General features: G+C 45.4%; 1 long non-coding RNA gene across 1 annotated transcript in view; it reads right to left on the bottom strand.

Moving 5' to 3' along the window:
* Positions 1-14470, bottom strand: part of LOC132377411 (uncharacterized) — a 39486-nt gene extending 25016 nt beyond the window's left edge. Inside the window, exons 1-2 of the long non-coding RNA XR_009506628.1 lie at positions 14353-14470; positions 13778-13904 (exon numbers count right to left, since the gene is read on the bottom strand). This is a non-coding gene — a long non-coding RNA (uncharacterized LOC132377411). The remainder of the gene's footprint in view (positions 1-13777; positions 13905-14352) is intronic.
* Between the last annotated feature and the right edge of the window lie 601 nt (positions 14471-15071).

The following is a 15071-nucleotide window of genomic DNA, read 5'->3' as shown; positions in this document are numbered from 1 at the left end:
AGTCCGGAAGGTCTTGCATTTTGGCGCCTCAGGCTACACTTAGCCGTGGCTGGGTGGTGGCCGCCGCTGAGCAGGACAGGGGTTCTCCAATCTGCGTTCGTCCTCAGCCCTCCATTTTGTGGCCTTTTGTCAAGTCCCCCTCAGCCCGCTTCCCTCCTTTCTGTCACCTGCTTGCCCTCCACGGGCCTATGAGTGGCCTTTGCTGAAGACCCTGAGGACACGCCATTGGAGGGTGGGGAATTGCTACCCAGACGTGTTTAGGAATATATGTTGAGGGTGGTGACGAGAAGTCTGCAGCCCAGAGACAGCGAGGCCAGTGAGGGGTGTCCCGAAAGAGTTCCTGTGGAGGAAAGGGCACAAAAGGAGGAAGAAGCAGGAGGATGGAAGGAAGGGGCAGACCGGGCTGGATTAGGTGCTGGGAGTGATGGAAAGGGAGGAGTTGAAGTGAACTCCAGGATTTCAAGACCAGGATTCAGGGCGAAGGTGGAGTAATTCAAGGAGGCAGATGTGAGAGGCAGAGTTGGGCTTCGGGAGAGGATGGGGAGCTCTGCCTGGGGGCTTGGGGCAGGGCAGCCCTGTGCAAATGCGTGGATATGCCAGCCTGGGCTTGCATGCCACAGGATGAGAGACCCAAATTTGGGACTCCCTGCAGAAGGGCGTGCTCAGGCAGCGGCCCACAGAGGCAGGAGGTGGAATTGAGCCATGCTTCCTCACTTCTCCCCTGGCAAGCTCAGCTTCTGCACTGGGAAATTAATCATGACTTATGCTCTGAGGACCCCTGCCAGGAGGGGACCGTCCCTCCGTCAGCACATGCCTGAAAAGATGTGTCACTCAGAGGCCAGAGCCTTGCCCACCTCCATTCTTCAGGCAGGAAGGGAGCAGTGGGCGTGAACAGGTCAGGCTGTCTCTCTCTGCCTGAGTCACATGGAATAATTTTGTCTCTCGTTCCTCTGAAGCACTCCTGGGGGACAGGGAAGGGCGGGCGCTGTGAGTCATGTGAGCCCCGGGCAGCAGATGGTGGAGGGCAGTGAGTCACAGCTCTGGGTCTTAATCGGAAGCATATTAGTGACTCAAAGAGAATGTGTCCGTGGCTAGGGCTGGGGTGCCCAGCTTGCTGGTGACTGTCCCTCCAACCTTGACAGACGGGGCTGTCACCTGCGGGACTTCTCGGTTCATTCACACCTATTTCCTCCCTGAATCTGTTTCTAAACGTACTTCATTTGTGTGGTTTTTTGGTGACTGTCTGCACCCACCACTGAACTCTGAGAGCAGGGACCGGGTCCTTAGCCTCGAGCCCGTTTAAAATGAACGATTGAATGAACACATGAATGAGTGGCTCTAACTGCTGTAAAATTTAGTATAATATTCAAGTGTGTCTGCATAGCCTATTATATATATATATATATATATATATATGCTATTTTTCGTATAGAATATCTTTGGAAGAATACGAACTCACAAGACAGTAATAATAGAGCTTGCTTCCTGGACACAGAGGCTGGGGATAGGAGTCTGAGGTGATAGGAAATTTTATTTTCCTGTATATTTTTATTTCCTCTCTCTCTCTCTCTCCATTCTGCTCTTATAGTGAGCCCCCCAAAAAAAGTTTACAAAGGGGCTCATACTAATCACATTGCTCCACACCTCTCTCTTCCACTGCGTGACAGGCGGAGGACACTTTTCGTGTGTGTCTGCATGGATTTTGCGCCCCTGTGGGGCTGTCATTCCACATCCTGGCCCTCTTGGAGCCTGCTCTCTGTTGGGTGGACTCCGTACTTGGCTTTGGGGATGCTGGCGTGACCCCTTGCCTCTTGGGTGTTGTGTCAGGTTCCTGAGGAGACAAAGGCCTGCATGTGGCTGGCTGGGATCTAGACCTTGGATGTGGAAGCATGGGGGAAGTAGTGGAAGCATGGGGGAAGTAGTGGAAGCATGGGGGAAGTAGTAGTGGAAGCATGGGGGAAGTAGTGGAAGCACGGGGGAAGTAGTAGTGGAAGCATGGGGGAAGTAGTGGAAGCATGGGGGAAGTAGTAGTGGAAGCATGGGGGAAGTAGTGGAAGCATGGGGGAAGTAGTGGAAGCATGGGGGAAGTAGTGGAAGCATGGGGGAAGTAGTAGTGGAAGCATGGGGGAAGTGGTGGAAGCATGGGGGAAGTGGTGGAAGCATGGGGGAAGTAGTGGAAGCATGGGGGAAGTAGTGGAAGCATGGGGGAAGCGGTGGAAGCATGGGGGAAGTGGTGGAAGCATGGGGGAAGTGGTGGAAGCATGGGGGAAGTAGTAGTGGAAGCATGGGGGAAGTAGTGGAAGCATGGGGGAAGTGGTGGAAGCATGGGGGAAGTAGTGGAAGCATGGGGGAAGTAGTGGAAGCATGGGGGAAGTAGTGGAAGCATGGGGGAAGTGGTGGAAGCATGGGGGAAGTAGTGGAAGCATGGGGGAAGTAGTGGAAGCATGGGGGAAGTAGTGGAAGCATGGGGGAAGTGGTGGAAGCATGGGGGAAGTAGTGGAAGCATGGGGGAAGTAGTGGAAGCATGGGGGAAGTAGTAGTGGAAGCATGGGGGAAGTAGTAGTGGAAGCATGGGGGAAGTAGTAGTGGAAGCATGGGGGAAGTAGTGGAAGCATGGGGGAAGTAGTGGAAGCATGGGGGAAGTGGTGGAAGCATGGGGGAAGTGGTGGAAGCATGGGGGAAGTGGTGGAAGCATGGGGGAAGTGGTGGAAGCATGGGGGAAGCAGTGGAAGCATGGGGGAAGTAGCAGAAGCCAGTGTTATGCCTTACTGAGGACCCCAGGCAGGAGGAGGATGCAGTCAGGGCTGAGGGACAGGGGAGGTTTCACGCCTATTGCCACCAGTGGAAGGTCTTCTGCCTTCTCCCAATCTTTCTTGAAAGCACTTGGTGGAGGGTCATGGTAAAGAACATGTGAGTGCTTCAAGACTTAGCAATAGAAACTATCCAAAATTAAATAGGTGAGAATAAAGACTCTACTTTTCAACAGTGCTGGAATGACTGAATATCCATATGCAGAAAACAAACAAACAAACAAAATTCAATCCATACCTTGCACCATATCCACAAATTAACTCACAACAGATCATAGACCTAAATGTAAAACCTAAAACTATAAAATTTCCAGAAGAAAACTTAGGAGAGAATCTTTGTAAATCTGGGTTAGGCAAAGATTGCTAAAAGTACAACACTAAAACACAACCCATGAAAAAAGAATTGATAAACTCGACCTTATCAAAATTAAAAATCTCTGCTCTTCAAAAGATTCTGTTAAGAGACTAGAGACAAACCATAGACTGGAAGAAAATACTTGCAAAACATAGATCTGATAAAGGACTTGTATACAGATTATACAAAGAGCTCTGAAAGCCAATAATAAGCAATCAAAAGACCTGATTTAAAAATAGGCCAAAGTCTTGAACAGACACTTCACCAAAGAAGATACATGGATGGCAAATAAGCACATGAAAAGGCGTTCAGCATCATAAATCATTAGGTAAATGCAAATTAAAACAACTACACTGAGATACCACAATACATCTAATAGAATGGCTAAAATTAAAAAGACTGACAGTGTCAAGTTTTGGTGAAAATATGGAAAACATACATTACCGATGGGAATATAAAATAGTACAACCACTTTGGAAAACAGTTTGACAATTCCTTAAAATGTTAAGCATGCATCCACTATGTGATTCAACCATTTCACTCCTAGGTGTTTACCAAGAGAAGTGAAAATATACATCCATAATGAAGACTTGCACACAAATGTGCATAGCAGCTTTATTTGTAACAAATATCCATCAACAGGTAAATGGATAAACAAATGGAAGTATATCCATACAATGGAATACTACTCAGCAACAAAAAAAGAATAAACATGGATGAATCCCAAAATAATTATGTTGAATGAAGGAAACCAAACAAGGTAGAGTATATAATTTGCGATTATATTTACATAAAATTATAGAAAATGCAAACAAATCTATTGTGATAGAAAACAGAGAAGTGAGGATTAGGGAGGGTAAGGAGGAGTAATTGCCAAGTGAAATGAGGAAACTTTGAGGGGCAGTGATGGATATGTTCACTCTCCTGATTGTGGTGGTGGCCTCATGGGTGTAGACATATGTAAACCCTATCCACTCTCATGCCTTAAATCTGTGCAGTTAATTGTATGTCAATTACATATCAATAAAACTTTAAAAAACAAAATTAAGTTAAATTAAAAAGCAATATATATATATGTATCTCTGATGGAAATTAATCTGAATTTATCAATCATGTTACTAAATTGAAATGGATTAAACTTGCTGGTTTAAATAGAAATTGTTGGATTGACTGAAAGAAACAAACAATATTCTGTTACATCCTGTTGACAAGAAATACATAAAAACATGAGGGCTCCAAAGAAACATATTAAAAAAAATAAGTACTCCAAAGGATAAACGTGAGAGGATGGAAAAATATATACCAGTGAAACACTAGTAAAGAGAAATCTTACATTGCTATAGAACTACCAGAAAAAGTAGACTTAGCCGAAGAGCATGTAAAAGGGGAGTTGACAAATCTGTAGTCATAGTGAGTTATTTTAGCACATTTCTCTCGTAACTGTTAGATCATAAAGATAAACAACCAGTAAGGATATAGAGGATTTGAATAGCGCCAGTAATAAAACTGATTTAAGTGGATATATGTAGAATTCTGCACTTAACAATTAGAGAATACATATTCTTCTCAGATACACTCAGAACAAATTACTGTCCTCAATTTATTCCTTCCTTCCTTCCATCTATCCACTCATTCATCCATCTCTCTACATAGAACATTTCCAAAAATTGATTATGTGTGAGCCAATCAAGTCTCAACTACTTTCAAAGGATCAGTATCATACTGACCATACTACCTGACCACAACATAATTTAGAAATCAGGGATGAAAAGATAACATAAAAATTCTCACGTTCCTGGAAATTAAAATACACACACACACTTCACAATAAGTCATGGGTAAAAGAATCATAATGAAAATTAGAAAACTCTTACGACTGAACTATAGTAAAAGTACATCAAAAATTTGTGGAATGCAGCTAAGGTAGAAATTAGAGGGGAACCTAATATATATATATATATTAGAAAATTAGGAAGACTGAAAATTAATGAGCTAATATCCAGCTTAAGAAAAAGGACAATAGAATAGGTCCTCCAATAGAGAGGAGAGGGAAAGAAAGAATAGAATTAAGAGCAGAAATTAATACAATAGAGCACAAAAGTGCAGTAGAGAGAACTAATCAAGCCCATATCTGGTTCCTTGAACAGATGAATAAAAAATCTCTAAGCAAGATTTATCAAGGGAAAAAAAAAGAGGCAGGCACAAATAAACAAAATTTAAGAACACAAAAATACAAGTAAAAAACAATCAGTATTATGAATAATTTTATGTGAATTTAAAATTTTGTACAAAATAGAGGGGACTTCCTTGGTGGTCCAGCGGTTAAGACTCTGTGCTCCCAATGCAGGGGGCCTGGGTTTGATCCCTGATCAGGGAACTAGATCCCACATGCGTGCCACAACTAAGAGCCTGCATGCTGCAACTAAAAGATCCCGCATGCCTCAATAAAGATCCCGCATGCCTCAATAAAGATCCCGCATGCCGCAACTAAGACCCGGCACAGCCAAATAAATATTAACAACAACAACAAAATAGATAATCTCCTAGTGAAAATATAAATTAACTATTGTTTAATGAGAAATATAAAACCTGAGTGTACATTCAAATAAACTAAATTGGTGACTAAATAATGATCTATAGAAAAGAAGAAACCCTCATCAGATGACTTAATAGGCAAGTCCTTCCCAACTTCACACACAGACAAAATCCCATGACTAGAATACCCCTCTTTATTTATTTATTTATTGGCTGCATTGGGTCTTCCTTGCTGTGCGCAGGCTTTCTCTAGTTGCAGCGAGCCGGGGCTACTCTTCGTTGCAGTGAGGGGCTTCTCGCTGCGGTGGCTTCTCTTTGTTGCGGAGTACAGGCCCTAGGTTTGTGGGCTGCAGTAGTTGTGGCATGCGGGCTCAGTAGTTGTGGCTCGCGGGCTCTAGATAGCAGGCTCAGTAGTTGTGGTGCACGGGCTTAGCTGTTCCGCGGCATGTGGGATCTTGCCAGACCAGGGCTCGAGCCTGTGTCCCCTGCACTGGCAGGCGGATTCTTAACCACTGCGCCACCAGGGAAGTCCCAATATACCCCTATTTAAAATACAAACTACACTAGAGTTGAGATGAGTTCCTTCACTCTTTAATGAAGCTGGTAAAACTTGCCATCAGGACAAGCAAAGAGGAAAATAGAATGGAAGATTATAGTTCAACATCACTTATGAATGAGTGCAAAAATCTTGAAAAAAATTAAAGAAATTTATGAATGTATAAAAGAAATTATACTTCATGACCAAGTTTAGCCTAGAATTTAAAACATGAGTCAATATTAGATAATCAATGTAATTCACTACAGGAACATACGAAAGAGGGAAAGTATTTTATTATCTAAATAGATGCAGAAAATGTACTTGCTGTGATTCAACACCCATTCATAGTAAAAATTATTGGCTACCTTGGAGCAAAGGAAATTTCCTTAACCCAACAAACAGTATCTATCCCTAACCTGAAGCCAACTTCACACTTAATGGAGAAACATAAGAATGATTCTTGTTAGAATCACAGGTGAGATAAAAGTGCCAGGTCCTGCCCAGGGAAGTGAGATGAGAAAAAGAAATAAAAGTATAAAGAGTGGACAGGGAGAAACAAAGATGTCATTTTTACAGATAACATGACTCTGTACTGTATATAGAATTGGAGAACAGAAATTATTAGAAACTTCAGCATGGTTTCTTAATATGATACCAACATATAAATGGAACACAATATTACTTATGTTTACATTCATCAGCAACAGTGAGGAGAAAAGATTATATTAAAAAAGAGCTAAACCTTACCCAAATAGAGTATTACTGAGGGTAAAGCCAACTGCCCTAATGAACTTCAAATTGTCAGTGACATAACACAATAGAAGTTTCTGTCTTGTTCATGTATTAGTTCAAAGCGGTGGTAGGTGATTCAGAGACTTAGGCTCCTCTCCTTCTGCCTTGTGGGTCCACCCTCCCATAGCATCTCGAAGTCCCCTGCATCCAGCTGGCAGCCAGGGGAGGGGACAGTGGGAGGACACATTCACTTTTCTCATCACGTCCCACCGGGAACACCAGTCTCATGGCCACACTTGGATACCAGGAGGGCTGAGATATTGAGCCTCTGGCTGTGCAGCTGCCTCCAGCAAAAACTTCACATGAAGGAAGGGGGTTACCAACTTGTGCAGGACAACTATCCATTGTCTGTCACAGATGAAAAAATAAGTCACCTAGAAATAAACCTAACCAAAGTTGTCCAAGACTTTTATTTTTTAAAAATGTTATTGAAAGGCACCAAAGAGGATACAAGTGGAGAGAAACACCATGCTCATAGGTGCAAGAAGCCAATATTCTAACAGTGTTAATTATCTCTGAATCAATCTATGTTTTCAATACAATCATAATAAAAATCCACCCCCAATTTTTTTTGTGGAACCTGATAACCAATTGTAGACTCTAACTGAATGAACAAAAGACCCAACATCACAAAGGTACTTGGAAGAGGAAGGAGTGAATTCTTCTGGCCAGATATCAAGACATAAAGTTATAGTAATTACAGCAGCGTGGTATTAGCACATGGGTAGATCCATAGTCAGGTGGAACTTAAGATACTTCAGAAGTATCATTACAAATACATGGCAAAAGGATGAAAACATTTGGTTATCTGGATGGAAAAAAATAATACTTTTTGCTACACCAGATATTTCTGCTACACCAAAAGATAATTTCCAGATGGATTAAAGATCTGAATGTGAAAAGCAGAAATTAAAAAGAGGGTTGTAAATTTATATCAAATTAAACAAGACACAGCACAAACTTTAAAGTTGAGAATTTTGACTACATTAAAATCAAACATTTCTGTTGCTCAAAAAACACCAAAACCAAAGCCAATATGTTACATATCGGAAGAGGATAACTACCACCCATAAAACTAAGAAGGAATTAATATCCAGAATATATAAAGAACGTCCACAAAGCAATAAGAAAAACATAACACCCCCCGCAGTGAGCAAAAGAGGAAACCCAAATTGCCATAATCATATAAAAAATACACAGCCTCTATCTGTTTAGACAAAGGCAAATTAGAACCAGGAGACATTCTATTGCATCATCAGATTGGCAAAATTTTAAAATTCTGCCAATACCAAGCATGGGAGAGGATGTGAAGGAAAGACAACTCAAAAACACCAATGGTGGAGGTGTAAAACGATACAAACATTTTAGAGAGCAATTTGGCACTATTTTATAAAATAGAAGCAGCAAATATGTCCTGACCCAGCAACTCTGTTTCTGAGAGTAGATCCCAAAGAAACTTTGCATGTGGACACAGGAGACACGAACAAGAACATTCCCAGCAGCAGTTTAGCAAAAACCTGGAAGCAACCTAAATGCTCATCACCAGGAGAATGGATAAACTAACCGTGATGGTTAGTTTACAGCAGTGAAGATGAATCACTATGCCACTCTCTAACATGGATGAGTCTTAAAACCACAATGTTGAGTGAAAGAAGCAAATGACAGAGGATTAATATAGAATTTAAAATACGAAAGTTTTACTTTTTTAATAGCTGTACCCCTCCCCAGTTAAGTTACAAATAGGGTCAGCAAACTTTTTCTGCAAAAGGCAGATATAAATATTTTGAGTGGTGCAGACCACATACAGTCTCTCTCTCTTCCCCTCTCCCCTTCTCCCCCCATCCCTTTGTGGAAAGGTTGGGGGAGGAATAAATTGGGAGATTGGGATTGGCATATACACACTACTATATACAAAATAGATAACTAATAAGGACCTGCTGTATAGCGCAGGGAACTCTACTCAATACTCTGTAATGACCTATATGGGAAAAGAATCTAAGAAAGAGGGGATATACGTATATATATAACTGATTCACTTTGCTGTGCAGCAGAAACTAACACAACATTGTAAATCAACTATACCCCAATAAAAATTTTTTTAAAAAAGCAAATCAAAAGAAAAATCAAAACCATCCTTAGTCTGAGGGCTGTAGTTTGCCGACCCCTGGGCTATATCAACCCCCCTTTCCCGTTGGGTAGCTGGTGTCTCTCAGTGATAACTTGGCCAGATGTCATTTCTTTCTGGCATCTTTGATGACCGAGCAGTCTCATTTCAGTATTTTAGACTCAAATGGATTTATTTTAAAACTTCAAATCAGGCTTAACTCAGAACTCAACTCCCCGCCGCTGTGCAGGGGGACGGTGTCTGCAGCCTAGCTGGCTGGAAAAATAAGAAAGGGTCTGCTCCTCACACACTCTGCCTTTTGTTCTCTCTTTGAACTCCCTCTCTGCATTCCCTTCAGGGTCTAAACCCCCCAAGACTTACTCTCTGGCCCTCCTGGATAGAGCTCCCTGGGAGGGCAAGGAGAGTCTGGATACATGACTCCTAGGTTGGGAGGGGTTGTCCATGGCTTCCTTCGGGTTCTGGGTGCTTCTGGCCAATGCTGGTGGTGCTGATGAGGTGATGGTCTCTGCAGAGATGGTGCTCAAGGCTTTCTGGGGCTCCCGGTCGGCACCCACAGTCCCTTCTGTAGCTAGGTCCCAAAACCCTCCTGAGGGCAGTGGTGTCTACCTCCAGCCCTGCCAAGAGTGCACACCCACAAACCCGGCTCTGGCTCGGGCCTCCATCACTCCCAGCTGCCTCCATTGCTCCGGCTCTCTGCTAACCCCAGTGCTCTGGGGTCTGTGTAGATCCCGGGGACCTCCAGCTTGTCCTTCTGGACTCTCTGGGGGCAAGAGAATCGGTGTGGGGTAGGCCACCCCATCTTCCTCTCAGACACCCTCAGCCTCTGTCGCCTGGAGCCCTCCTGGCAAGGCCTCTCCCTTTGGAAACTTCTAGAGCAGAGGTAGGCACTGCTCTCGGGGGTCAGAGGAACCTGTCAGGCACCCTCTTCTTCCCGTGGTGGGGGAGGACTGCATCAGACACTTGTTCCCCGGCTGCCCCCGAGGCTCCTCTTGCTGCGGCTCCAGCGGCAGCCCCAGGGCTGGCTTCGGGTCTGCGGCTCAGTGAACATCTGCCCAGCCTGGGACCAGGCCACCGGCCTCCCTGTGCTGCAGACACTGCAGAACCCCGGACGCTCCCCTCCTCCGGATGCAGGGGAGGAGCCTTTCGGCATGAGCGCCGACCTCCGAGCGCCCTGTCCTGCCTTCCCTCCCCCAGGCCTCCTGCCTTCCCTCCCCCAGGCCCCTGGCACCTTCCGGCACCGCCAGTGGGTAGGGTGGGCAGAACTCCAGGTGTTTGGTGGAAGGCAGTCTCTTCTTGAGTCCGCAGGGAGGGACTGGTCCCCCAGCAGGTGGATTTCTGAACCCAGAATATGGGATCCTCAGAACCCTGTAGCCCCAGCTTTGGTGCCTTGGCTGCAACTGAGGAAAAATCGTACTTGGCCTCTTGTTTCCATCTACTGGCGCTCACTCCGGTGTGCCTGACCCCGCCTTCTCCCCAGTGGTGATGGGGGGGTGGTGGTCAGCGTATGCAGAGGGACGGGCACCCCAGGCCCCCTAAGCCTGGCTCTGCCACGTATTAACTGACGGATAACAATACCCCCCTCAGAGATGCGGTTTGAGGATGAAATTAATTAATACTTGTGAAGAGTTTAAAACGATGCCTGGCTTCCCTGGTGGTGCAGTGGTTGAGAATCTGCCTGCCGATGCAGGGGACACGGGTTCGAGCCCTGGTCTGGGAAGATCCCACATGCCGCGGAGCAACTGGGCCCGTGAGCCACAACTACTGAGCCTGTGCGTCTGGAGCCTGTGCTCCGCAACAAGAGAGGCCGCGATAGTGAGAGGCCCGCGCACCGCGATGAAGAGTGGCCCCCGCTTGCCGCAACTAGAGGAAGCCCTCGCACAGAAACGAAGACCCAACACAGCCAAAAAAAAATAAAATAAAATAAATAAATAATAATTAAAAAAAAACACAAAACGATGCCCAGCACAAAGTGATTGAATTCTAAAAGTTTGCTGTTAATCTCATCACATTGAATAAGCCACCTCACCTCTCTGAGCCTCAGTTCCTGGCCTGTAGAATGAGGTTCTAACACGCCACGGTGGGATTCGAGGATTAGCTGAGAGCCAGCGCCTGAGCCCAGTAAACGCTAGTTCCCTTCTACCTGCCTCGGCTTCTGCTATTGTCAGTTTAGCAAGCCAGGCCTCAGAGCAATAGGGTTTGTCTGGATGAGCGGGAGCTGCCGTCCCTGGAAGGCACTGTGCTAGGCAGGCCAAAGCAACATACGGAGCAAAAGGACCAAGATCCATTTGCTTGACTGGAAGCAACAGGAGAAAAGCATTACGGCGCCTTAGTGCCTTCCGTCCACTGGGATGAATCCTGGGCAGGGAGGCACAAGGCTTGGGTTCCGTGAACTGTTGTACAGTATTTGGCAGGAGCCTGAGGCCTCTCTTGGCTGCTCTGTGTATTGAGAGAGGCAGGTGATGTGCACCTCCATCTGATTCTGGCCAGTCACTCCCCCTCGACCCCATCCAGTGCCCATTCTCCCTCTCTCTCATTCTAATGCTCTTTCATCAACCTTTCATCTTGATTATAGTTTTTTGGGGTTTTTTTTTTTTGCTCATGGCACCAGATTTTGTTATTCTCCGGCCCAGCATGTTCTTTCCTCCCAGAGGCACTTCTCTGCTCTGCCTGGAGAATGATGATGAAGTGACATCTCCATGGAAACAGATGTTGATCCCACAGTTGCTTAGCGGATGTGCTGCAGGATGATGTAAGCCATGCTCTGGTTTCCAGGGTGGCTTGGTATCCTCTGATGTGTCTGCACTAATGGGGCTGGGGTTTCTTCCCTTGCTTCTACCTTTTTTATGTAAAAGTAAAAAGCAAAAAGAATGGGAAATGTACCTTCTTTGGGAGGAATGCTTTTGTAAGGAGAGCAAAGTGTTGGGAGTCAGAACTGGGTGTGAATCAGAGGTAAGATGATGAAGGTGACAGGTTTCTCTGGAGAAACAGGCTGGGGGAACCTTGGAAACTGTCCAGAAGGGGATGTTGCTGGCTAAGAAATACTCAGCTTTTCCACTCCCCTGTAAGGTGCTATAGACCTTTCACCTTGGACAGCTACTGCTCCCACCAGAGCAGCCCTGCTATTTGCCTGGGGCAAGAGCACAAATAGAGGCCACACACCGTGCTTCTAAATACTTAAAATTATAAACCAAGTCAACAGATTGTTAAATAAAATATATTCTACCCTCTGACGTTGGCAACTGTAGTAGCAGAATAATGCCCCCCCAAAAGATGTCCATATCCTTGTCCCCAAAACCTGTAAATATGTAATGTGGCATTAAGGTTGTAGACAGAATTAAAGTTGCCAATCACCTGACTTTATGATTATACATTATACCCTGGATTATCTGTGTGGGTCTAATGTAATCCCCAGGGTCCTTAAAAATGAAAGAGGGGGCAGAAGAAAAGGTCAGAGTGATGAGGTGTGAGACTACTCTACCAGCCGTTATTGGCTTTGGAGATGGAAGAGGCCACAGGCCAAGGAATGCTGGTGGCCTCTAGAAGCTGGAAAAGGCAAGGAAACAGATTCTCCCTTAGAGCTTCCAGAAAAGAATGCAGTCTTGTTGACACTCAGTGAGACTTCTGACCGACACATGAACTCAGATAATAGATCTGTGTGGATTTAAACCACTAAGGTTGTGGTAACTTGCTATAGCAGCAATAGGAAACTAATATAATAGTCGTGCCATGATGGCCATTGGGAGGGGCACAGACAGAGGAGGGCCATAGGGGGTCCTGCTAACTGGTGTGGCCGGGAGAGGGGCCTTCTCGCCTGCATCTAAGGGCAGAACTGGTACTATCATAGGAGAAAAAAGAAAATCATTTCCTCCTGTTTCCCTTCTTCAGTAGCCCTTTCAAACCAAGACAAAACAAAGGAAAAGCCCAAACAAACCAAACTAGCCAAAACCTTCACCATAAAGCCAAAGCCAGCTCTCCAACTGGTAGGAGGGAGAGCAGTTCCTCTGTGTTAGAAAAGAAGGTGGGGCCTCAGGCCCTGTTGGATACCCTTGCGTATCTGACTTTACCACGAACTAGCCCCAACCTGGTTGTGCCTCAGGGTTTTCCCCTGTGAGATGGGACTCAGAAAGTATACCAAGTCAGGATGACTTTGCCTTTCTTTCCCCTCACCTCTCTTGCAGTTTAGTAAATTGTCTTGCTTAGCTCTGAGGGGTGTGTTCTGAGCAGTCAAGAATCGCAAAGGAATTGGTGGTAAACGTTCTCTCCTCTCTCAGCGGATGTCCCATGTCCTGCAGGTCCAGGGTGCATCCCACCTCCTCCAGGAAGCTCTCCCTGACCTCTGCCATCCATGCTCATCTGCAGCACTTTCTGGCTGCAGCCCTTTCCCATCCTTGTTTTCTTCTCTGTGAATAGTGACACATTCTGCATATTTAGTATAAACGCATCTGTTCGATGACTATTGCACGCCTCTAATCCCAAACAGGTGAAGCACGACGCTAGGCACATTGCAGACCTCGTCAAATCATTTTCAGTCAGTTGATTATCAGTTAAAGGATTCAAGGCCCAGAACACCTGGTTACAAATTCAAATCAAAGCCTGAAATAATTTGTAACGCGTAGGTTTACCTCCTCTGCTGAGAGCCATGGCTTGTTTGACTTCTTGCTTTTACAGCCTCCCGGACTCCTTCCCTGGATCTACTTGAGTATCTCCACGTAGACTCATCCTTGCTGCAGTCTCTGGGCGGACGCTTTCCTAAGATGGGGAGAATTTAAAGTTCAGTGGCTCGGGGGATTTGTCCTGGAGCCAGCCTGGCTAGTCCTTCTCTGGCCTTGATCTCAGGTCTACTAACAGGCTTTATTCTGAAGGCCACGTCCTGCCTCCAGCTCCTGTTCTAGTTGCCTCTGGACACCCGAGGCCTCGACACCTGCCCGGCCCACATTCTGTTTCCTCTACGACTCACCCTGGATGGAGTCTGGGGTCCTGCTCCTGAGGCCCTGTGTCCCCTGTGTGACCTTCACGTGTCTCCTGCTGTCGGAATACCTACTGACCTGCCTGCCAGGACACCCACCCGGCACCTCTAGCCAGCTGCCCTGTCATAGCCACCTGCCTGTCCCCTCTTCTCTGTATACACTGTGGCTTCCCAACAGGACTGACTACCCTCCTGCCCGCTCTAGGTCTGCCCCCTCAAACCTCACCTTACCTGGTGCCCGTGTAGCCTTCAGGTGCAGACTCTTCCTTGCTTGGCTCTGGCTTACATCTTTATTCATTTATTCATCCACGTAGCCACTCACTCATCCAGCAAATATGTGCTGAAAGCCCATTCCGTGGCAGGCAGTGTGCTGGAGGTTGGGCTCTGTGCTCCAAAAACTCACCAGCCTCTGAGCCCGAGGCTTCACACAATGCCCCTCCCTGAGGCTCCACATGGGGAAATTACCTTGAATGATGGGTCTGATTGTGGCCACCTGTAGTGCTGTTTATAACAATTAAATTGGTAACACAAGGCAGAACAAGAGAGATTAGATTACACTTCTAATCCTGATAGAATTCTTTGGTATAGTAAGAACTCATAGTAATAAACAAATTAAGCCATACGAGCTACAGTTAATTTTTAGTTATTTAATTAAACATGTGCCACAAGTCTTTCAAGAAGTCCTGGTTGAGACCTCTTTACATCCAGGAGTCCAAGAGGAATTGTCTTTAGTCAGTTATAGTTCAAGATAGCCTGGTGATCCGTGTGAGTGACAGTGAGACAGCTGGACCCATTTCATAGTGGACACAGTGCTAAGACATTATTGTTCCTCCACCATGAAGTCAAACTAGAAATCTGAGCATTAAACATTTTAATAATAAAAGTGTGGCACTAATTACACACTTAAAATTTTATATCTCTTTTTGCATCCTGAAGGGTATCTATAAGGG

The sequence above is a fragment of the Balaenoptera ricei genome, chromosome 13, assembly GCF_028023285.1.
Source record: "Balaenoptera ricei isolate mBalRic1 chromosome 13, mBalRic1.hap2, whole genome shotgun sequence".
NCBI lineage: Eukaryota > Metazoa > Chordata > Mammalia > Artiodactyla > Balaenopteridae > Balaenoptera > Balaenoptera ricei.
This window is presented reverse-complemented; position numbering and strand designations above follow the sequence as displayed.